Source organism: Solanum dulcamara, chromosome 12 (genome assembly GCF_947179165.1).
Source record: "Solanum dulcamara chromosome 12, daSolDulc1.2, whole genome shotgun sequence".
NCBI lineage: Eukaryota > Viridiplantae > Streptophyta > Magnoliopsida > Solanales > Solanaceae > Solanum > Solanum dulcamara.
In genome coordinates this window covers 57,930,084-57,954,598 of record NC_077248.1, presented here as the reverse complement: position 1 = coordinate 57,954,598, position 24,515 = coordinate 57,930,084, and positions in this window count along the sequence as shown.

Here is a 24,515-nt window from a genome sequence, read left to right as displayed (position 1 = left end):
GTTCAACTCCATAGCTTCTATTACCTAGATTCAAGTCCTTGGTCATATTTACACGTGGTTCAATTCCACAATCATCCTTATCCTTTGTTCATGTCCTTGGTTATTCCAAATCTCAATTCAATTCCTTGATTCCTTTGTATTCGTATGATTTATGTCCTTAACTCCTTCATGCTTCAGGTTAACTGCTATAAGTCCTCAAAATGGTTTGGTTCAAGTCTGTGGGAAATTGTGACACTATTGTTACTACATCAACTTCTTTTATTTTATTTCAACTATCTTTGCTTCTGTCGAGCTTATAGTAGTCCATTTAGGTTGTTACTTTAAACTTGTGCACGAGCGTATCCTTCGAGTTTATGGGTGCCCTGTGCATTTAGTTAGAATCTATCTTTCTCTTTGTGTGTGAGTACGCTCATGGACATAGCTATTTGATTTCTTGATTCTTATCTCTAGTTGTGTTTAGATTCTCACATTTCACATTACTTTTGCTTTTCTTGCTCAGTCACCCTATGATGCCTATTGAGTACCTATTATTTTGGTACTCATACTACACTTTGCATGTCCGAGCACCAAATATCAATATTGATCTCGAGCTAGCTGCAGTCTTAATCAGAGGCGAGGGTGAGCACACAACGTTCTAGATTTACATGTCTACCTCTGTATATATTTATGACTTGCTTTTACTGTTTGAGTGAGTTTTGTTTCTGTGGTCCACTTTTGGGACTTTTACTCATTTTGTTTAGCAGCTCTGTATATGTGACTTTTTCTTATTTGTATATATTTTTGGTTGCTTCCGCCCATTTATTTGTGTTCCTGTTATTGTATTTCTATTTTATATTGAATGTTGGTCTTCTACTCTTACATCCCATTACTCATAATTCTGTGATATGAGTTGGTTTGCCTACTGGTAGGTTATAGTAGGTGCCCTCATGACTCGAGTATTCAGGTCATGACAAGTCGCTTGAACCAGCGACATGATCCTATCTTCTTTGGCGATACAGGTTTTGGGGTTTGAGTTATCTGAACTCTTACTCAAATCAATGCTCAATACCTTTTCCAAAATATCCATTAACGCTAATAATAATATAAGTGTTGAGTAAATACTCAAAAGTACTTCTCTACAAAAATGCTGAACTTTTGTTTAACTAACTAAAACTGCTTTCTCAAGCTGGTAATGCTTTCTTTGAAATTAGTCATGCCTTTACTTAGAAAAAATGCACTTGAAATGCTTTGTGTTCCCTTAAAATGTTTCTTAACTGTCACTTAAATATTTAATCATTAGGTGCTTTAGAAATCAATGCATGGAAATAGTTATGCAAGGGCTATTAAAAAAATTCTTAGCTGAATAGGGTTCATGTCGTAAAACAAGCGCGAACAAAACATTAAAATCTGAAATGCATGAAGGACTATAATCACAATGATAAGAATCAGAATTTAATGAAATGTCAACAAGGTTAGTTAAAAAATCATGAAGAATTGAGGTATAAACCCTAGAATTAATTCTTACTTACTAAATTTAGATGTAGGGCATGCGGATATACTTAATCCAACACTATGAATATCCTTACATACTTGGAAGAACAAAATTCTTTAAGAAGCTTGAAGAACTGGGTATAAATCATAAATTTAATTCTTACTTACTAAATTTAGATGTAGGTCATGAGGAGGAACTTAATCCAACACTATGAATAGCCTCACATACTTGGAAGAACAGAAATTCTTTAAGAAGGTTGAATAAGATGCTTGAAACCCTAGTTTTCTCCTCTTGAATTCTTTCTCTATGCCTTAGGAATGATTATATCTACTAATACCGATATGGACCTTAATAAGGTGTAAAACCATCAGGGTTTAGGCTTAGAAGAGTTTGGAAAAGACTAAAAACCTTTCATTAAAAACTGGGTGGGGGGGGGGGTCAGTTACGAGGCCATTTATAGTCCATAGAAACTTTTATGGGCCGTAGAAGCTAATCATAGAAAAATTGCAGAATTTTTGATGTTTATGATCTTTAGGTTTATGGACCTTACCATTTATCTGTGGAAATCAGGCTTAAGGAACGGTTTCAAGACCTCACTCCACGAGCAAATCTACAGACCATAATTACTTTTATGGATCGTAGATGTTTCGTGGAGTGAAGTCTTGAAACCGTTCCTTAAGCCTAATTTCCACGGATAAACGGTAAGGTCCATAAAAGTGTCTATGACTCATAAAAGAGTCCATAAACCTAAAGATCATAGAACTCAGAAATTCTGCCATTTTTCTATTATGGATCGTAGATGTTTCGTGAATTTCAGACAAAAAAACCAAGTTTCAGATTTTTTTCGTAGTTTAATCTATGGTCCGTAAACAGTTTTATGACCCATAGATGGAATCATGAAACTCTATGGTCCATGGTTAATTCTTCAAGTTTAAGAAATCTGATTCCACAAACCCATCTATGGTCCATGGTTAATTTTTATGGGCCATAGATGGTGTTTGTAAAATCCAAACTTTAGGAAAATCTCAAGTCTCTTTTGGTCTTTCTGATATGATCTAAGCTAGAATATTTTAGGGTGTTACAATATCTTCTCTTTGGGATCATTCATCCTCAAATGATTACCAAGCTAGGAAATTACAGATGGAACGAATGCAAATGTAGAAACTGAAGCTTTCAATCACACGAATGGATACTAAATTTAAAGCATTCAACAAACTAATTCTTCCATATGACTTTGACTGATGCAACCTCCTTGGTCCTCAATTTGCGAACCTGACAATCAAGAATTTGAACGAAAACTCTTCATAGGACAAGCTATCCTTCACACCAATATTTTCTGTGGGAAAAATTAGTAAATGATCACCTAATAACTTTTTGATCATAGAAATGTGAAATACTGGATGGACCGCTGCTAACTCTGATGGTAACTCTAACTCATAAGTTTAATTGCCAATTATTTTTGAAATCCGATAGGAACCAATATAATGGGGAATGAGTTCCCCCTTTTTCTCAAATCTCATGACACCTTTCATAGCTGAAACTTCAATTAAACCTAATCATTCACTTCGAACTCTAAGTATCTCCGCCTAACATTAGTGTAGGACTTTTGATGAATCTTCTTGGTTTTCAATCTCCCTTAAATAATCTTAACCTTCTCTATAGCCTGTGAACTAAATTTGGCCCTATCAACTCAGCCTCACCAACTTCAAACCAACCAATCGAGATCTACACCTTCTTCCATAAAAGGCCTCATAAGGAGACATCTGAATACTGGAGCGATAACTATTATTATATGCAAATTGTATGAGAGAAAAAAATTTATGCCAATTTTCTTTGAAGGTAATAACACAAGTTAACAATATGTCCTCTAGGGTCTGAATCGTACGCTCTATCTAACCATCTATCTGAGGATTAAAAGCGGCACTAAGATCCAACTTTAAACCCAAACCTTTCTGAAATGACTTCCAAAATTGGGCTGTGAATTAAGAACCCCTAACTAAAATGATAGACATGGAACTCCTTGGAGTATATATATATATCATGAACGTACAATCTATGTAGTCTTCTATTGGGTTAGTAGTCTTTACTGGCAATAAATGGGCTAATTTAGTCATCCAATCTACAATTGCCCAAATCAAATCATGTTGTCAATGAGAACGCAGTAGACTAGTAAAGAAATCCATATTGATCATCTCCCATTTAAATTCTATAAGAACTATGTTATGAGCCACACCATATGGCCTATAGTGCTCTACTTTGACTTATTGGCAATTCGGGCACTTAGAAACAAAGTCTGCAATATCTCTCTTCATTCCTTTCCACTAGTATATTTCTCTCAAGTCATGGTAAAACTTTTTAGAACCTAGATGAATCGAATACCGAGAACTGTAGGCCTCTAACATGACCCTGTCTTGAAGACCGTCAACATTTTGAAACATAATTTACCTTGGTACCTCAACACACCATCTCCCCCTTTTTAAAAAATCATCACCTTCTGCTTATGAACATTTTCCTTTAATTGAATTGGGTTGGGATCCTTGTCTTTTTTTCCTTCACTTCCACCACTAAGGATGATTTAGCCCCATTCTTAACAAGTATACATCCTTCATCAGAGTCTACAAGGCAAACTCCTAACCATGGAAGTCTATATTCTTCCTTAGCCAACTCTCTCTTTCCTTCTCGCACGAGGATTTCTCCCCATGGGGAATCTGCCAAGAGCATCAATAACTACATTAACCTTACTTCGATGGTAGAAAATGCTTATGTCATAATTATTAAGCTGTTCAAGGAATATTCTTTGCCTAAGGTTTATCTTGTTTTGATTGAAAATATATTGAAGGCTCTTGTGGCTAGTGAACACATCCACATTCACTCCATAGATATAGTGACGCAATATCTTGAAAGAAAATACCACGGTCGCTAACTTGTAATCATGAGTCAAATAATTCCTTTCATGGATTTTAAGATATGTGGAAGCATAATCTATAACCATCACCTTTTGCATCAATACATAACCAAGTCCAACTCCTGATATATCCAATATACAACAAAACATTTTGTACCCTATGGTAGGGTCAAAATTGGAGAGGTAGTCAAACATTTTTTTCAATTTCTGAAACCTTTTTCTCAAAAGCCTCAGACCATTGAAACTTAGTCTTCTTTTGGATAAACTTAGTCAATGGAGTTGAAATTGATGAGAATCCTTCTACAGACCTTCTGTAGTAACCAACTAAACCCAAGAAACTCCTTATGTCAGTTGGAAATGTGGGTCTTGGCCAATTCTTCACTGCCTATATTTTCTGCGAGTCAACTCGAATACCTTCTCCGGATAAAATATGGCAAACGAACACCACAAATTTTAGCCAAAACTCACACTTTTAAAAATTGGCAAATAATTTACAGTCCTTGAGAAGCTGGAGGATAATTCTGAGATAATTGGCATGATCCACCTCTTTACTAGAGTAGATTAAGATGTCATCGATGAACACAATAATAAATAAATATAGATACTACTTAAAGACTTTGTTCAAGAGATCTATAAATATTGCATGACATTAGTAAAACCAAAGGACATAACAAGGAACTCATAGTCATAGTGACCATAACAGATTTTAAAGGCAGTCTTTAGGATATCGCTTGCTCTCACTTTAAACTAATGATGTACAGATCTGAGGTCTATCATAGACAAACTAGTGGTACCCTAAAGCTTGCCGAATAGGTAATTGATTCTAGGAAGCGAATACTTATTCTTTATGGTGATCTTGATCAAATGGTGATAGTCTATACACATTCTAAGGGAACTATATTTCATTCGCACAAATAGGACAGGAACACCCCATGGTGAGACACTCAGTTGAATGAAACCCTTATCAAGGAGATCTTTCAACTACTCTGTTAACTCTTTCAACTCGGCTATGGCCATTATATATTGTGGAATAGATATGGGTTGAGTATTAGGAAGGACATCTATTTCAAAGTCTATATGCTTAATAGGGAGGAATTCTCTGAGGATTGTCAGGAAAGACTTCTAGAAAGTCATTCACTACTGGAACTAACTAAAGGGATGGTGTCTCAATAATAGTGCCTTGCACTTGGAATATGAGATAGATAAATCCCTTGGAAACTAACTTTTTGGCCTTAAGATATGAACTGAAATGACCCACAGACACTTCTGGACTACCTTTCCATTCTAGAATTGGCTCTTGTGTAAACTGAAACTTGACTATTCGAGTTCTATAATCGACTAAGCATAATTAGCATAAAGTCAATCTATGCCTTGAATGATATCAATGTCCACCATTTCTAACTCAACTAAGTCATCTATGGCATATTGTGATAAATAGAGATGGTGAAATTTATCTAGACTCGCATAGCTAGAATAGACTTTCTAACGGGAGAAGAAACATTGAAAGGCTCTTGAAGTCATTAGAGACAAATCTCAAACTTTACCACAATGTAAGGAAACATAAAATAGGAAGTTTCACATGGATCAAGTTAGGCATAAACATTAATAAAGATGACTTTTAGCATACCAGTGATAATGTCTAGCAAGTTCTCCTGATCTGGGTAACTAGACATTGTATATAGACGATTTGATCCTTTTCTTGTCCTTGAAGTAGTATCCCTTTAGGTAACCCTGCGTGATGGAGTTATTGATTAAGATTAGGAATTATTTCTCCATTACCTTGTTTCCACATCCGACAATATCACATAAACTGGCCTATCAGTCCATACTTATAGCAATGATTTGTGCCATCATGGCTATCACACTTACCACATAGTAGGTTTTGAGTGGCTCCCTATTCCACATTTCTTAAGACTGTGAACCCTCAGCTTTAAAGTTTTGACTTGTCTAAAACCTTTGATCATTTATGTTCCCGAGTGCAGGTGTACTCGCTGAGGATGGTGCATGTCCAGATAACTTTTTTTAAAAGAATGACCTATTGACATTACCATTATTTTCCTAATAGGGATCATGAACTGTCGACTTTTCCCTCTTCTTATGGTGCTCTTCTCTATCTCTCTTCTTATTTTCTTTCCACCTATTGAACATACACCATGAGCCAGGAGATATATATAGAGGAAATCAGTAGTGTTCCTTACATTCCCTTTTCACATGTTTGCCCAACCCAGGCATAAACTTCCTCATTTTTGATCTCATGTATGAAACCATCTCTGGAGCATAACAGATAACTAGGTGAATTTAAGACTGTACTCGTTCACTCTTAACCCTTCCTGCTTAAAGTTCATGAACTTTTCTACCTTCTCTTCCCTTAGCTCTTACGGAAAGAATTAGTTTAATAATGCTTTCTCTAACTCATCCCATACAGCCGGTTTAACATCCCTACCACAATTCTCCTCCCACTTATTATAACAAATATTTACTACATCATTGGGTTGATAAACAACAAGTTCCACTCCCTTAGTCTTAGCAGCATGCATCATCTTAAGTATCTTCCACATATCATCCATGAAGTTAAGAGGATCCTCTTCAACATTAGACCTTGTGTACACCGGTGGATTCATCCTAAGGAAATCCCTAATCCTTGTCGCAGATGATGAATCTTAGGTACTTGAGTTACTAACTGAAGTACCCTAACGGCCTGAATAGGGACCCCCAACTAAGCAAATATTTGAATAGCTTGAGGGGAGGCTGAGGGTGTAACATGTATGAAGTCCATAACATGAACTAACTCAAAACGGCAGAGAATGTTTAGGAGATGCTGACTAAGAGACCCATTCACAGGTGGTAGTCCACTCTAAGCTTTATGGAAAGGGTTTGTGAAGATGACTTGGATCAGGAGAAGAAAGAGAAGGGACCACAGAGGGCATTATGGCCTGTAGTGCATATCAAAGACCATTAAGATATCCGTGGAATTAGCCTCCAAAAATCTTAAGTCAGGAGATGACCACGATTGAGAATCATGACCTGCAATGGTGTTCATGGATGTGAAAGGATCCTTCAAACCTAACCTTCTGAACATTTAGGATAGTTTGACTTCACGAAAGCCTTTATGGCCTGTAGTGACCACCACAGATTATGGTGGCCTCCGTGAAGGTCAACCAATGCCAATCCATCCTAAGCCAAGGACCACGACTCGTGGTAAGCTTTATGGGCCATGGTGGCCTTCCCTGAAGGGTGCCTGACTAAGTTTAATGAAGTGCATTCCAGTCTTTTTCCACCTTTTCCCAACTGAACCTTGCACGTTTAGGGACTGAAAAGCAGTCCCTTAACTTACCTAAAAGGTGTTTTCCTCTGATTCACACTCAGAACTTTTTAGAGAAGTAATTGGAAAGAAGAAAGAAAGGTAGGGTTTAAGGGATTTAAAGCATGTATGAAAGGTGTCACGACCCAACCCCGTAGGCCGCAACTGGGTTCCGACCTGGACCCTCTCATGCGTATTTATCAACTACACTTAAGTTGAACCATGTGTGATGTGATACTATATACAAAATCCCCAATAGTTTAAAACTTTTTCATGTACATGTAGCCTCTTTCATTTGTATCATATCATGAAAGGGCACGCGAGCCGACAAGGCTGCTATAACAAAAACATTCACAACATATCGAATAGGCAACATCGAAACTAACTCACAAACAACCCACATATACATATGTCTATAGACCTCTAAGAATAGTAACAACAACATATGGCGGAACAAGGCCCCAACCGTACCCCGGAATGTACAAATATCTACATTAAGTGACCAACATCAAAATTTAGGCTCTAGAATAGTGAAGCACTTCCGACACAGCTGAGAGGAACTCCTATGCTGATGGATCTCCAGAATAAACATCTGTACCTACGGGCATGAAACGCATCCCCTCGAGAAAAGGGGGGTCAGTACGATATATGTACTGAGTATGTAAAGCATAACACATCGTAACTGAGATCATACTGAAATAGGGATGCAGGGGTCAAGTATAACAATTAACAAATTACTGTACCTGCACTTTAGGACACTTAATCCTATACATCATCATATACTGTGCCCGGCCCTCTAGTGAACTCGGTGTTATAATCATTACTTCATAATCACATATCATCGTGTCATAATGCATTTTATTTCATCATATCATCGTATACGGTATCATACCATCGTATACGGTATCATCTTATCATGTATATCATCGTATTATACCCGGTTCACTACGGGGCTCAGGGTCACAATGTATTGCTTTAATCTCATATGCATGCCTACATAAAGTATCTGGCCCTTTAGTGAGGGACTCGGTGAATGGAGCGGTGTACGTCTATAGCGTACCATCATAATATACATATGTACCCGGCCCTATAAGGAGGGACTTGGTGTTCCTTATTTCACCACATATACTATCATATTACAGCCGGCCCGGGACTCGGTGAATAATCGTATCGTCATAACATATAACATATATCACACCTCACGTACGGCATCGTCTCCTCGTGCGTGGAACTATACACATCCGGCCCAGGACGCGGTGAAAGAATCAATAACCCTGTGTACGATAACATATCCCGGCCCATCATGGGACTCGAGGAAGGATGGGTTACAATATACATGAGTAGAGTAGTGAGAAACCATATGCAACTAAGTCATTATCTAAGACTCGATGAAACAGTCAAGTGAACCGTCACCTGAAGACTGGGGGAGTAATTATCCGAGGTATCCCTATAGATGTCATTAGGGCTTATATCAGTTGGGGCTTCAGGGATCACAAACATGCATCAAAATAATGCCACATAATTCATGCAATCAGAAATATAGTCTATGCAATCAGAAACACAATTTATCTAGTCAAAGACTCAACTCATGCAATTAACGGCATTTATCATTTTAGAGCCTCTAAAAAGAGGAGCTGGTACCTCTACTTTCTATTCATTATATAGCAGGCTCGAGAATAGTAGTTTGACTACTTTCAGACTCTTAATATTCAGGAGTGACTACAAGTCACGAGTTACAATCAGAGCTCATAAATGGAATTACCTCTAAACCTATATCATATACCATTTCACTTAAAGTTAAGCCATTCCAAAGGAAAGAAGAAATAGGCTTTACATGTACTAGTTTTCATCACATAGAAGACAAAAAGGCAATGACTCAACTATTGCAGAAGTTCTAATACCAAGAAGTAAACAAGAGTCTCGAATCATACTCAGGGCTTTACGAATGGATTAAATCCCAAATATCGTATACATATCATTCATAACTTATATCTAAGACATGCCAAAAGAAAAGAAGAATAGTTCTACATATCTATTCCAAAAACACACCAAAGGAAAGCTTCACATACCTTGTATGGACTTCTCTTAATCACGTCCACCTCGTTGTCCTCGAAACCTATTTAACATGGAAGTAATTCAAGTATTAACAACCTTGGACTTTTCAGCAACTTAGACTACCCACGAGTATTCATAACATTCATCCCTTCGCTCTCCTTCTCGACTAGTTCCTTAACTAGTTAGGATGTTAACGAAAATCGGGCAGCACCTCCCCTATAATGTGCCCTATCCGAATTCCCAAGCATGTCCTTAGCACCTGCAATCAACCAACAATGCAACCAGCAGCCCATACATATACATATTATGACCAAAATTACACAATATAACCCCCAACAATTCACTCGAAACTAAGATACCAAAACTAGAGTTTTTAATCTTTCTTTCGCGAATTCTTTAATTGCAAAAGCGGAGGGTCATGTAGCTACAAACAGAATCTCCCACACCTCATTTAGATAACTTTTAGACCCTGCAACACGCCACAACACAACCAGCAGCATCCCCTACGCGTACAACACCTTATTTCTACAACAACTTAACTATAGCGATTCCAAATTCGTTTATTCCGAACGCTGAACTTTTCAAACCTTTTACCCAACTTCCAGAAGATAATAAGGTGTGTAATACACCATAATTTAACATCATAAACTTCAAATTAGAGGGGAAGAACTTACCTTTCCCTAAATTGGCTAGAACTCGCCAAAATCGTGCCTCGGAACTTTTTTTCACGTGCTGAATCGTTGTGGCAGCTTGCTGTCCGATTTTTGCTGCACCAAATCTTAATTTTAAACTACTAATACTTCCATATCATCATGGTAGACGCTATATAATTAATTTACGGAACGAAATCGGGACTTACCTTATTTTTCTCCCAAAGCCGTCACCCTTTTCTCTCTTAGCTTAGGGTTTATTTTTCTCTTGTTGCTGCTCATTTTTTTGGATCAGAACTGAATACATTAGTCATATATACATATATTTAGGTGGCCCTAGGTGGTGACACGTTTCATCCCCTCAGGATTACACGTGTCAAGCCATGATTGGCCACCGTGTCATGCTGCCAATTAGGGGCTGCCACGTGGCAGCGGGGTCCACCTCCCCCAAGCAGCTGCATCACCTACTTGACCCTAAGTAGGTGCATCACCTACTTGCTTGAGGTGCTGCCATGTGTCGCTTCTCCATTGGCTGCCACGCGTCGTCTTTTTCCCTTCCTCGCGGGTTCGTAATCTCGTCTTACTTTAAGAGCTCATGTAATCCGCACTACGTAAGCTTGGTATATCCTTAAGCAACTTAAGTGTATAAGACTCTTAACTTAGTGTCTTACGTAGGTAAATCGAGTCCTACGACTCATTTCTTAGCCTCCAACTCTTTCCGGATTCTTATGACTCTATCTCCAACCTCCCTTCTCGCGAGGTATCACAATCTTCTTTCCTTAGAGTTGTTTGATAGTGTCGTAGCTTATCCGGCTCACATGATAGTGTCTAAGGAACTTAAGAAGATGTTTCGAGCTTAAGAGTGCGGGGTGTAACATCCTTCCCCCCTTTAGAACATTCGTCCCCGAATGTTGAATAAATCTTTCCTTAAGACTTTATACGGATCATAAGGAGACTCCTTTCTACTGGAATGACATACATTTTCATCCAAGTAATTAATATACGAGTTCCAAGACTGGAGGCTATTTGTAGATATCGAGAATAGGTACGGACACCTGTGTTTCATGTCCTTTTCAACCTCCCAGGTTATGCCTTCACGATTCTTATTCCGCCACAGTATCTTGATGGAAGCTATGTCCTTAGTTCGCAACCCGTTTAATCTGCTGATCCCGGATGGAAATAGGTTGCCCCTCGTAGGATAACTCCCTGTTACGTGGACCTTCTCCATGGAAAATATTCTGGGAGCGTCGTTCCTATTCTTACAGAGCATTGATCTATGAAAACTGAATGTATTGTTTCAAATCGGACGGTAGGTCCCACTCATAGGCAACTTTATCTATTCTAAAAATGCTCTGCGAAGGATCAATGTATCCCCTTCTTGCTGACTTTTCGCTGCTAATCGATATCTTGTTCCGGAATAGCTTTACTTCATCAATAATTTAGTGGATAACATCTGGGTCTGTCCCTTAATCGAAGGGCAAAATGTCATACTAAGATTCATCTGGGTTCCTCAATCCCTTTCGAAATGATTTCCAGCAGTTAGCTGTAAATTGAAATTTTCTATATGAGATAATAGATATGGGGACTCCGTGAAATCTTATTATTTCCCTACTACGTCATTTCACAGAACCCTCAGTTGAATATGCCTTTCTAACTGGAGGGGAACAGGTTGATTCTGTCAGCCCATCTACTATAGCCCGTATGAACTCCCAGTTCCTTAGAATGTGAGGTCAGCTCGTACTATAATACATATTAACTGCTTTCCACCTCTGAGTCAGGGTTTCCATTCCCTGAGATAGGCTATCAGACTGCTGATGCTTCTTTTAACTTAAGCTATTGTACAACTCCTCTTAATCTAACTTGTAATACCTTAGGTATGCTATCTTTCTCTTTTACTCAGATCTTTTCTCCAGTTTTCTTACCATACATCATATTGTAATCCTTACATAAACGTGTGTACGGACATAGAGCAGTCCAGAAAATTCCTTAGCATCGCTATTACCTCCTTTAGTCGAGGTCAGGGCTCCACTATGGCTCTTGTCCTTAATACTGATTATATCTGAATAGTTCTGCCTCGAACCATCTTACACTTTTCCTGAATAGATTCTAAATATGGAAATCACATTGTTATTACTGACTTTCTTTTATCGAGTAATCATTTGACCTCGCTCTTAGTATGCCAATATTCATAGGTTGCACAACTATTCTTGTGCCATTTTCACGAGGTGCATTGTATTTCAGTCATAATCTTTTCTGCTCTTGGCTTACCCTGTTCTATATGTGTCGTTGTACTAACCCGCTTTTATAATATCTTTTTGTCATACTTGTTTTGTTCTCTTTCTCACCTCCCAGGGGGTCACCCATCCCAGTGCTACTCTCATTCGAGCACGCTTAACTTCGGAGTTTTGACAAAATCCGGTGCATTAGTATGAGTATGATCACGTCCATCCCTTATGGGGTCTCATTTGAAGTTTAAGCGTTTCCACTTACATACGATAGCATCAGTTGATTTTCTCTTACGCTTGTACTTCTCCTATACACTTCCCCCCTTTTAGGGTGTACCCATGTCATCCTCTGTTTATTTTCATCCATTCATATGCGAATGATTCCACTCCACCATATTTAACGTGTTGTACCATATCTACTTCTTCTATTAAATCATCCCCACGTCAGGTTGCCTTTCTAGGAAACCCTAGCATACCCGTAGGGTGCTTTAGTATTCACAATGTATCGTATAAAATTTCATCTAACAATTGATATTCGACTAATATCCGTAATGTAGTAGTACATTCAAAGCCATATTCCATTCATCCCAATCAGTAATTAGGGAGGGCTCATAATTGGTGCACATTCCCCACTCGAGTGTACTTATACTTTAATGACTCATGTTTCGAGCTTCATCATTATACTAACTTTATTCCAGTGGATACCACTAATCATTAGAGTGGAGTCATGTGTACACCATACTTCTTTACGCCTGCTGAGCTTGCACCTTTGTCGTGTGCCTAAGGCTCATTTCTAATCCTGCTTAAAACCACATCAACTTTGTGGTAGTAGTGGCCTTGTCTTAATACTTTTTCATCGTACTATACTTTCAATTTGTGGCTGTCTTCTTAACACTTCATATCCATCACAATTCTTTATCCCTCGTACTCTTGTCTTAGTCATACAGTTACTTCCTTCAACCATAACTTGTCATAGTTTATCCCTATGTATCAATTCAGGAAAAGCCTCGCCATATCGTTTTATCCCGATCTATCAGTCTTCTATAAGTCATCTTCCTTGGCTTATAGCTCCTTTCCAACTTCGTTCTACTATATCAATATCGATCTCCTAGTTTCTATTGCCATTAATTCAGCAATTAACTCATTTCTCGAGGTCAGCCATACTTGTTTGGTCAAATCTCATCATTGTTGCGAGAACCACGTTTCAAGACATACTATAGCCATGCAACTCATTCTCTTTTTATTTCTACAAAATTTTGGGCAGAGTTTCCTCTGTATTTCTTACTATCTCAACACCTGCACGCAGAAAATGCCAACAATGCCTCATAGGGCCAACATCATATATATTCCTATCGTATTATATCGCAGCCACACAGGGCGCCCAATACTGATAGCCAACAGAGACATATATAACAAGGTGAAGCCTAGGTCTATTAATACATATACATCCTGAGAGGAGATTAATAATATACCTGGAACTACATTTGACGACACCTCCTGGTCCTGTCCACTAGCCAAAGCATTAATGCGGTTCGACGAGTTCCTAGAACTAGAAGGTCTACCGCAGTCTCTACCATGGCCTACTGAGGTATGAATATCCTGCCTTTTAGGGCACGTAGCCAACGAAGAAAGACTCCAACAATTGATCCAATAGGTTGAGCTGCATCCCTTAAATTTTTTCTGAATGGACACTCTCTCACCAAATGGCCTTGACGGCCGCAGGCGAAACAAGCACCTATAGTAAGATGGCATTCCCCAAAGTGAGTCTTGCCACAGTGAGGACACTAGGGAAAATGTGTCTTTGACTGACACGAACCTTTGCTTATTGGTGAACCCGAAACCCTAGAGCTTTGACCGACTCCTGAACATCCCGTGTTATTGAATCTTCCACCTAGGGACTAAAGAGGCACCCTCCAAGCTGGTTGGGTAGGGTATCGACTATACTGGTAAGGCTGTCTGCCTTGAGGCTCCCCCGAATCACCAGCCAACGTAGCCTTCTTATGCTGGCCTCTGCCGTAATCTTTATCGGTCTGGCGCTCACTGCATCGCCTCTTTATCCCCAGCCCACGCCTTTGAACCTGCCCTGCTATTAATCTAGTCAATAATTGAACTGCATCCCTTATTGCCCTGTCTTCTAGCCCTAGCTATGGGGCTAGAGGCCTAGGTACTGGGGCCTCGGGGGCTGCAGCTACTACTGCTCTAGGCTCCTCTGGGGGTGGAGGTGTAGTAGAGCTCGCCGACTGGAGCATGATTCTCGGCATAGACTGGGCATGAGCCTTAATAACCCCCGAAGTCTGAGTTTCATCCGCTATTGACTTGCCCTTCTGAGCAACTAACGCTTTCTTTGGAGGCATTGCTGCAAACATAATGGTACATTAGTGAGGGATCATCCTAATAACATAGCTCTACCGCACGATCTTAGATCTGAAAGAAAGTAACATCCTAACTGTCTTGTAGCCTCCTATCTATAGATGTGGTGCACAACACACCAATAAATAAGACTCTACTAGACACGATCTGTAGACACTCCAAGGACGAACTGCTCTGATACCTCTTCTGTCATGACCCAACCCCGTAGGCCGCAATTGGGTTCCGACCTAGACCCTCTCATGCGTATTTATCAACTACACTTAAGTTGAACCGTGTGTGATGTGATACTATATACAAAAACCCCAATAGTTTAAAACTTTTTCATGTACATATAGCCTCTTTCATTTGTATCATATCATGAAAGGGCACGCGAGCCGACAAGGCTGCTATAACAAAAACATTCACAACATATCGAATAGGCAACATCGAAACTAACTCACAAACAACCCACATATACATATGTCTACAGACCTCTAAGAATAGTAACAACAACATATGGTGGAACAAGGCCCCCACCGTACCCCTGAATGTACAAATATATACATTAAGTGACCAGCATCAAAATTTAGGCTCCAGAACAGTGAAGCACTTCCGACACAGCTGAGAGGAACTCCTATGCTAATAGATCTCCAGAATAAACATCTGTACCTGCGGGCATGAAACGCAGCCCCCCGAGAAAAGGGGGGTCAGAACGATATATGTACTGAGTATGTAAAGCATAACACATCGTAACTGAGATCATAACTGAAATAGGGATGTAGGGGGCAAGTATAACAATTAACAAATTACTGTACCTGCACTTTAGGACACTTAATCCTATACATCATCATATACTATGCCCGACCCTCTAGTGAACTCGGTGTCATAATCATTACTTCATAATCACATATCATTGTGTCATAATGCATTTCATTTCATCATATCATCGTATACGGTATCATACCATCGTATATAGTATCATCTTATCATGTATATCATCGTATTATACCCGGTTCACTACGGGGCTCAGGGTCACAATGTATTGCTTTAATCTCATATGCATGCCTACATAAAGTGTCCGACCCTTTAGTGAGGGACTCGGTGAATGGAGTGGTGTACGTCTATAGCGTACCATCATAATATACATATGTACCCGGCCCTCTAAGGAGGGACTTGGTGTTCCTTCCTTATTTCACCACATATACTATCATATTACAGCCGGCCCGGGACTCGGTGAATAATCGTATCATCATAACATATAACATATATCACACCTCACGTACGGCATCGTCTCCTCGTGTGTGGAACTATACACATCCGGCCCTGGATGCAGTGAAAAAATCAGTAACACTGTGCACGATAACATATCCCGGCCCATCGTGGGACTCGAGGAAGGATGGGTTACAGTATACACGAGTAGAGTAGTGAGAAACCATATGCAACTAAGTCATTATCTAAGACTCGATGAAACAGTCAAGTGAACCGTCACCTGAAGACTGGAGGAGTAATTATCCGAGGTATCCCTTTAGATGTCATTAGGGCTTATATCAGTTGGGGCTTCAGGGATCACAAACATGCATCAAAATAATGCCACATAATTCATGCAATCAGAAATATAGTCTATGCAATCAGAAACACAATTTATCTAGTCAAAGACTCAACTCATGCAATCAACAACATTTATCATTTCAGAGCCTCTAAAAAGAGGAGCTGGTACCTCTACTCTCTATTCATTATATAGCAGGCTCGAGAATAGTAGTTTGACTACTTTCAGACTCTTAATATTCAGGAGTGACTACAAGTCACGAGTTACAATTAGAGCTCATAAATGGAATTACCTCTAAACCTATATCATATACCATTTCACTTAAAGTTAAGCCATTCCAAAGGAAAGAAGAAATAGGCTTTACATGTACTAGTTTTCATCACATAGAAGACAAAAAGGCAATGACTCAGCTATTGTAGAAGTTATAATACCAAGAAGTAAACAAGAGTCTCGAATCATACTCAGGGCTTTACGAATGGATTAAATCCCAAATATCGTATACATATCATTCATAACTTATATCTAAGACATGCCAAAAGAAAAGAAGAATAGTTCTACATATCTATTCCAAAAACACGCCAAAGGAAAGTTTCACATACCTTGTATGGACTTCTCTTAATCACGTCCATCTCATTGTCCTCGAAACCTATTTAACATGGAAGTAATGCAAGTATTAACAACCTTGGACTTTTCAGCAACTTAGACTACCCACGAGTATTCATAACATTCATCCCTTCGCTCTCCTTCTCGACTAGTTCCTTAACTAGTTAGGATGTTAACGAAAATCGGGCAGCACCTCCCCTATAATGTGCCCTATTCGAATTCCCAACCATGTCCTTAGCACCTGCATCCAACCAACAATGCAACCAGCAGCCCATACATATACATATTATGACCAAAATTACACAATATAAACCCCCAACAATTCACTCGAAACTAAGATACCAAAACTAGAGTTTTTAATCTTTCTTTCGCGAATTCTTTAATTGCAAAAGCGGAGGGTCATGTAGCTACAAACAGAATCTCCCACACCTCATTTAGATAACTTTTAGACCCTGCAATACGCCACAACACAACCAGCAGCATCCCCTACGCGTACAACACCTTATTTCGACAACAACTTAACTATAGCGATTCCAAATTCGTTTATTCCGAACGCTGAACTTTTCAAACCTTTTACCCAACTTCCAGAAGATAATAAGGTGTGTAATACACCATAATTTAACATCATAAACTTCAAATTAGAGGGGAAGAACTTACCTTTCCCGAAATTGGCTAGAACTCGCCAAAATCGTGCCTCGGAACTTTTTTTCACGTGCTGAATCGTTGTGGCAGCTTGCTGTCCGATTTTTGCTGCACCAAATCTTAATTTTATACTACTAATACTTCCATATCATCATGGTATACGCTATATAATTAATTTACGGAACGAAATCGGGACTTACCTTATTTTTCTCCCAAAGCCGTCACCCTTTTCTCTCTTAGCTTAGGGTTTATTTTTCTCTTGTTGCTGCTCATTTTTTTGGATCAGAACTGAATACATTAGTCATATATACATATATTTAGGTGGCCCTAGGTGGTGACACGTGTCATCCCCTCAGGATTACACGTGTCAAGCCATGATTGGCCACCGTGTCATGCTGCCAATTAGGGGCTGCCACGTGGCAGCGGGGTCCACCTCCCCCAAGCAGCTGCATCACCTACTTGACCCTAAGTAGGTGCATCACCTACTTGCTTGAGGTGCTGCCACGTGTCACTTCTCCATTGGCTGCCACGCGTCGTCTTTTTCCCTTCCTCGCGGGTTCGTAATCTCGTCTTACTTTAAGAGCTCATGTAATCCGCACTACGTAAGCTTGGTATATCCTTAAGCAACTTAAGTGTATAAGACTCTTAACTTAGTGTCTTACGTAGGTAAATCGAGTCCTACGACTCATTTCTTATCCTCCAACTCTTTCCGGATTCTTATGACTCTATCTCCAACCTCCCTTCTCGCGAGGTATCACAATCTTCTTTCCTTAGAGTTGTTTGATAGTGTCGTAGCTTATCCGACTCACATGATAGTGTCTAAGGAACTTAAGAAGATGTTTCGAGCTCAAGAGTGCGGGGTGTAACAAAAGGCTAATCACAATACTAGACTGAGTTCGTCCTCGTGCCCAACATATTCATTTTATCATGATTGGGATCGAGTTTTAGTTCTATGCCCGTTTGACTGAGTTTTTGATTTATTTAAGTAATTTTTTATAGAGTTCTTAATATATATCAAGAACTCGATAAGAATTCCCATGATTTCATTTGATCTCCATGATTTCATTCCTATGAACCCTAGGTGAGTTGATGATTGTTGCATTATATGCATTTATTTTGAGAAGAGTAAAATGGTTTCATTTATTTACCGAATTATGATTTTAAACTGAGTCTATGCATATTTGATTGAGGTTTGAAAGATCATGAACATTGAGTCAAAATGTGTTGAGTATTGAGTTAAATGATTGATTTGAGATGAGTTGAGATTGATGAGGGTTCAATGAGACTAAATGAGTTAATTTGATTACAATGAATTGATTGAACCTATGGGCATTTTGAGTTAATTTGATTATAATGAGTTGATTGAACCTATGAGCACGTTAAGTATTCTGGGAGTAGTATTGAGCACTTATTTGGGTAAGAGAAAATAACAACTCAAAACCCATAAACTACATAGGCAGCATAGGATAGAGGCCATGCCTCTCAAGTACCAAAATGATGGACTTTGATTGATTTTGGATCCATTGAGGTTGATTGTCCCTTACCCTAGCAAGGTATTGGATGGCTACGACAATGACAGTGCAAAGCATTGTATCATCAGTAGCTCATAAGTGATGGTTGTTGGTTAGAAGAACTTCCTTAAAATGAATGGTTTCATTTGATTGAGTGCGTATCATAGAGTCTTATTTCAAGATTGTTAACCTATAAAGTTGCATATTATTGTGAGTTTATTTGAGTTACCTTTGAGTTGAGTCTGTTGAGGTGATTTTCCTTGATGTTGAGTTGTTGAATTGTGTTCCCTTCAGCTATTTTATATACTCGTACATTTTATATACTGACGTCATTTGACCTACATTATTTTATGATGCTGATATAGGTACTACCGATAATCAATAGGCTCTCCATTTAAGAACTATTTCCTTTCCTGATAGTGGTGAGACCACCTTTCTTTTGGAGAAATCACATATATTTTAGTTATCATAAGAAGTATTTTCTTTTAAAGTAACCCTAGGCTTGTCTCAACACCTTCTTAATAGTTGATAATGGCGTCATGGACAGAGTTAGAATTGAGTTATATTGTTAATTTTAGAGTCTGTTTTAAATCATACTTTTAGTATTGAGTTATGAAGTTGAGCTACTTTATACCTTAAGTATTTTGAGACTATTATTTATGAGATTTTCTTATATTTTTTTAAAAAAGTATCCTTTTATTGAGCTATTGATATGTTAGCCCACTAGAGTGTCATTATTTGATTTTCTTAATTCTTTCGCTGAGTGCTTTAATATGTGATTGGACCAAGAGGTTTGCTTGGGGAAAACAATAGTCTTCGAGTGTCGTGCACACCTAGAGTACCCTCTTGGAGTGTGATAAACTTGGTATCAGAGCAGAGAGTTCAAGAGTTCTAGGATGTCTATGAAGCTGCATCTAGTAGAGTCTTACTTATAGGTGTGTCGTGAACCATTCTTATAATCAGAAGGCTATAAGACATTAGGAATTATTTCACTTCTTTATATTCTGAGTTCGTGTAAAAGAGTTTAACTCTAAAAAGTTACTTCCTAATTTGTGCCTTTATGCATTTGCAGATAATACCTCCTAAATTTAACACAAGTCAAAGGAATGACACCAGGACAAAGGTTCTGCAGTCTGAAATGCCCCTACCTTGTAGATTGAGAATTAGGGGTCAACATTCCCAATCTACAGAAGAACCCCAAATGTCTACTAATCAGTTGATTCCAACTTTGGAGGTAGATTTTAGAGGAGCAATTGTCATGCTCACTCAGTTGGTAGCAACCTAGAATGGTAATCATAGTTCACTGGCTCCAAAATCTAGCTCTCAAGAGCCATCAACTTCGGTGAGGTTCCAAGATTTCTTGAGGATGAACCCACCAGTTTTCACAAGTTTCAAGGTTGAGAAGGACCCCCAGAAACTTCATCGATGAGATGTGGAAAATTCTGAAAGTGATGCATGCTACTGAAGTTGAGTTGGTTTCTTATTAGCTGAAGTATGTGGTGAATGTTTTGTACAACCAGTGAGAGGAAGGTAGAGGTAAGGATGTGGATCCTATGATTTGGGATGAATTTGAGGGTGCTTTCCTTGATAATTTCTTTCCTAGAGAATTGAGGAAAGCTAAAGTTAAAGAGTTTGTAAAGCTGAAATAAGAGGGAATGACAGTGAAGGAGTATGGTCTTTACTTCATCCACCTGTCTAGATATACTTCAAAGATGATCCCAGATATAAGATCTAAGATGATATCTGGCCTGGGAAAACATGTGAAGAAAGAGTGTAAGTCCTCATTATTGATTTTTGACATAGATATTTCTAGGCTCATGGTTTATGATTAGTAGGTTGAGAAGGATAAGAAAGATATAGAGGAGCACTTGATCAAGAGAGCTAAATCAGTTAAGCAAGAGAATGAGCAGAAGCAAGGATAGGGCAACAAGTCCTTTTTTTTCAAAAAACGTCTTCTAACAATACTCCCTTTGTTGACAAGTGCACCTACACCTAATTACATATATGCGCAAAAGTTACAGAGCCACTAGAATTTTAGCGCTCAGGGTTCTCAATGCCTAGGGAGTATGGCTCAAGGTTCGAAAGGAAAGTCACCTTGTAGAAAGTATGGTAAACACCATTTGGAAGAATGTAGAGAGGAAACCAATGGGTGCTACAAATATGGAAAGAGAGGGTATCTAATGTGGGGTGACAGAGCCCAATCTTCTACTGCGGCACCCGCAGTTTGAGGTAATCAGAGTTTTGTTCCTTTGAGTATAGGCGGAGGTTCAAACCATCTTTATGTTATGGCTAGTTGCCGGGATCCGGAGAACTCACCAGATGTTGTCACTAGTATGCTTGGAGTCTTTACTTTTGATGTTTATACTTTGCTTAATCCGAGTTCCATGTTGTCTTTTGTGACCCCTTATGTGGATAATAAGTTTGACATCCTTCTTGAAGGTCTTCTTGAACTTTTTAGTATTTCTACTCATGTTGGTGAGCCCATTCTAGCTGAGAGGGTTTATAGAGATTGTCCTGTGTCCATCTATCATAAAGATACCATGGTTGACTTAGTTGAGTTAGACATGGTTGATTCTGATGTAATTCTGTGTATGAACTGACAGTTGATTGTAGAACTCGAGTTGTTAAGTTTCAGTTTCCAAATGATCCTTTCTTAGAGTGGAAAGGTAGTCCAACAGAGCCTAGGGGTAAATTCATTTCATACCTTAGGGACAGAATAATCATCAATGTTTTTATCTACCACATAGTTTGATTTAGAGATTATAGTGTGGAGACTCTATCCCTTGAGTCAGTTTCTCTAGCCAATGAGTTTCCCGAGGTTTTCCTTGAGATCTGTCCATAGTCCCTCCTAAAAGGGAGATCGACTTTTGGATTAATGTTCTACCAGATACGCAACCTATATCTATTCTTCCATATAGAATGGCTCCCACTAAGTTGAAATAGCTGAAGAAGCAGTTGAAAGATCTCTTAGATAAGGGATTCATTAAGCCGACTGTGTCACCTAGGGGCGCTCCTATCATATTCATTCAAAAGAAGATGGCTCCCTTTGTTATTGACTATCATCAATTGAACAAGGTCACCATTAATAATAAGTACCCTCTTCCCAAAATAGATGATCTGTTTAACAAGATCCAAGGTTCTACATAGTTCTCAAAGATAGACCTCAGATCAAGCTATCATCAGTTGAAAATGAGGGAGTGTGACATTTGAAACACAGCTTTCTGAACCTTATATGGTCACTTTGAGTTCCTTGTTATGTCTTTTGGTTTGACTAATGCTCCTACAATATTTATGGACTTGATGAATAGAGTGTTCAAATAGTATATGGACATGTTTGTAATTTTTGTTATCAATGACATATTGATCTACTCCAGTTGTGAGTGGGAGCATGCCAATTATCTCAGGATTGTTCTCCAGACTCTCAAGGATAGGGAGTTGTATGCTAAGTTTTCAAAATGTGAGTTCTGGCTTGCTTCTGTGGCATTATTAAGCCATGTTGTATCTGGCGAAGGTATTTGAGTTGATTCGCAGAAAATTGATGCGGTGAAGAACTGACCAAGACACATATCCTAGACTGACATAAGGAGTTTCTTGGGTTTGACTGGCTACTACCACAAGTTTGTTGAGGGGTTTTTATCTATATCATCTGCATTGACTAAGCTGACTCAGAAGAAGGCTAAATTCTAATAGTAAGATATATGTGAGAAACGTTTTCAAGAGCTGAAAATGAGATTGACTACTGCTCCAGTTTTGTCCCTACCCGAGGGAACAAATGGTTTATTATCTATTGTGATGCGTCTAGAGTTGGATTGGGTTGTGTATTGATGTAAAAGGGTAAGGTTATTGCATATGCTTTCAGGCAGCTTAAGATTAATAAGAGAAACTACCCAACTCATGACCTTGAGTTAGCATCCATAGTATTTGATATCAAAATTTGGTGTCACTACCTCTACGGTGTGCATGTTGATGTGTTTACTAATCATAAGAGCTTGCAGTATGTGATTAACCAGAAAAAGTTAAACTTGAGTCAGAGAAAATGGCGTGAGTTGCTCAAGAACTATGACATGAGTATTTTCTACAACCTAGGTAAAGCTAATATAGTTGCTGATGCTCTTTGTAGGTTAGTTATGGGGAGCACAACCCATGTGGAGGAAGGAAGGACAAAGTTGGCTTCAGAGATGCATAGACTTGCACGTTTGGTTGTCTAACTTATTGACTCAAGTAAAGGTGGTGCTATTAATCAAAATTGGATTAATTCATCTCTAGTTTTGTAGGTGAAGGAAAACGAAGATCAAGATCCCATCTTATTTTAGTATAAATATAATGCTTATAAGCAGAACGTTATGGATTTTTCTAATGAGGGAGATGGAGTGTTGAGTTACCAAAGCAGATTGTGTGTTTCAGGTGTTGATGGTCTTCAAGACAGAATCATAGTTGAGGCCCATATGTACAGGTATTCCATCTATCCAGGTTCGACAAAGATGTACCATGACTTAAGAGAAGTTTATTGGTGGAGTGGGATGAAGAGGGAGATAAAAGAGTTTGTGTCCAAGTGCCTAAATTTAAAAAAAGTCAAAGTAGAGCATCAAAAGCCTTATGATGTAGCTCAGAACGTTGATATTCCAGAGTGGAAATAGGATATAATAAACATGGACTTCATCACAAGTTTACCGCGATCTCAAAGGTAGCATGATTTGATTGGCACAAGACGTATCTAGTAGAGTCTTACTTATGGGTGTGTTGTACACCATACTTATAATAAAGAGGCTATGAGGCATTTAGAAATGGGTATGTTTCTTTCAATTGATAGATCGTGCGATAAGAGCGAATTTATAAGAACATATGAAATCTAAATTGTGCTCTCTGTTTCTTATGTATCAAGCTGCCTATTCTTAGGAGATGGCATAACGAGAGCTAGGTACTGACCTAGGAGAAAGTACTAGTCACTCCCCATGGGGATGTTGGGATAGATTTCCCTTGGAGGGAGACAGTAAGTCTCCAATACCCCTAGTACGAGCTTTCCATCCCTTGTTGAAGCCCAGGGAGATGCAGTACTCCCAGCCTCATCAGTTGGTGACTCTATTGTAGCTAGTCATGTTTAACAAGGTTGTACGGTGTTAATAAATGACCCACCAACCTCTACTGATTTAGTTGAATTGAGTATGCTAGACTTTGATATCATTGTGGATATGGATTGGTTACCATCTTGTTATGCTAATATTGATTATAGTGCAAAGATGGTCTGATTTTATTTTCC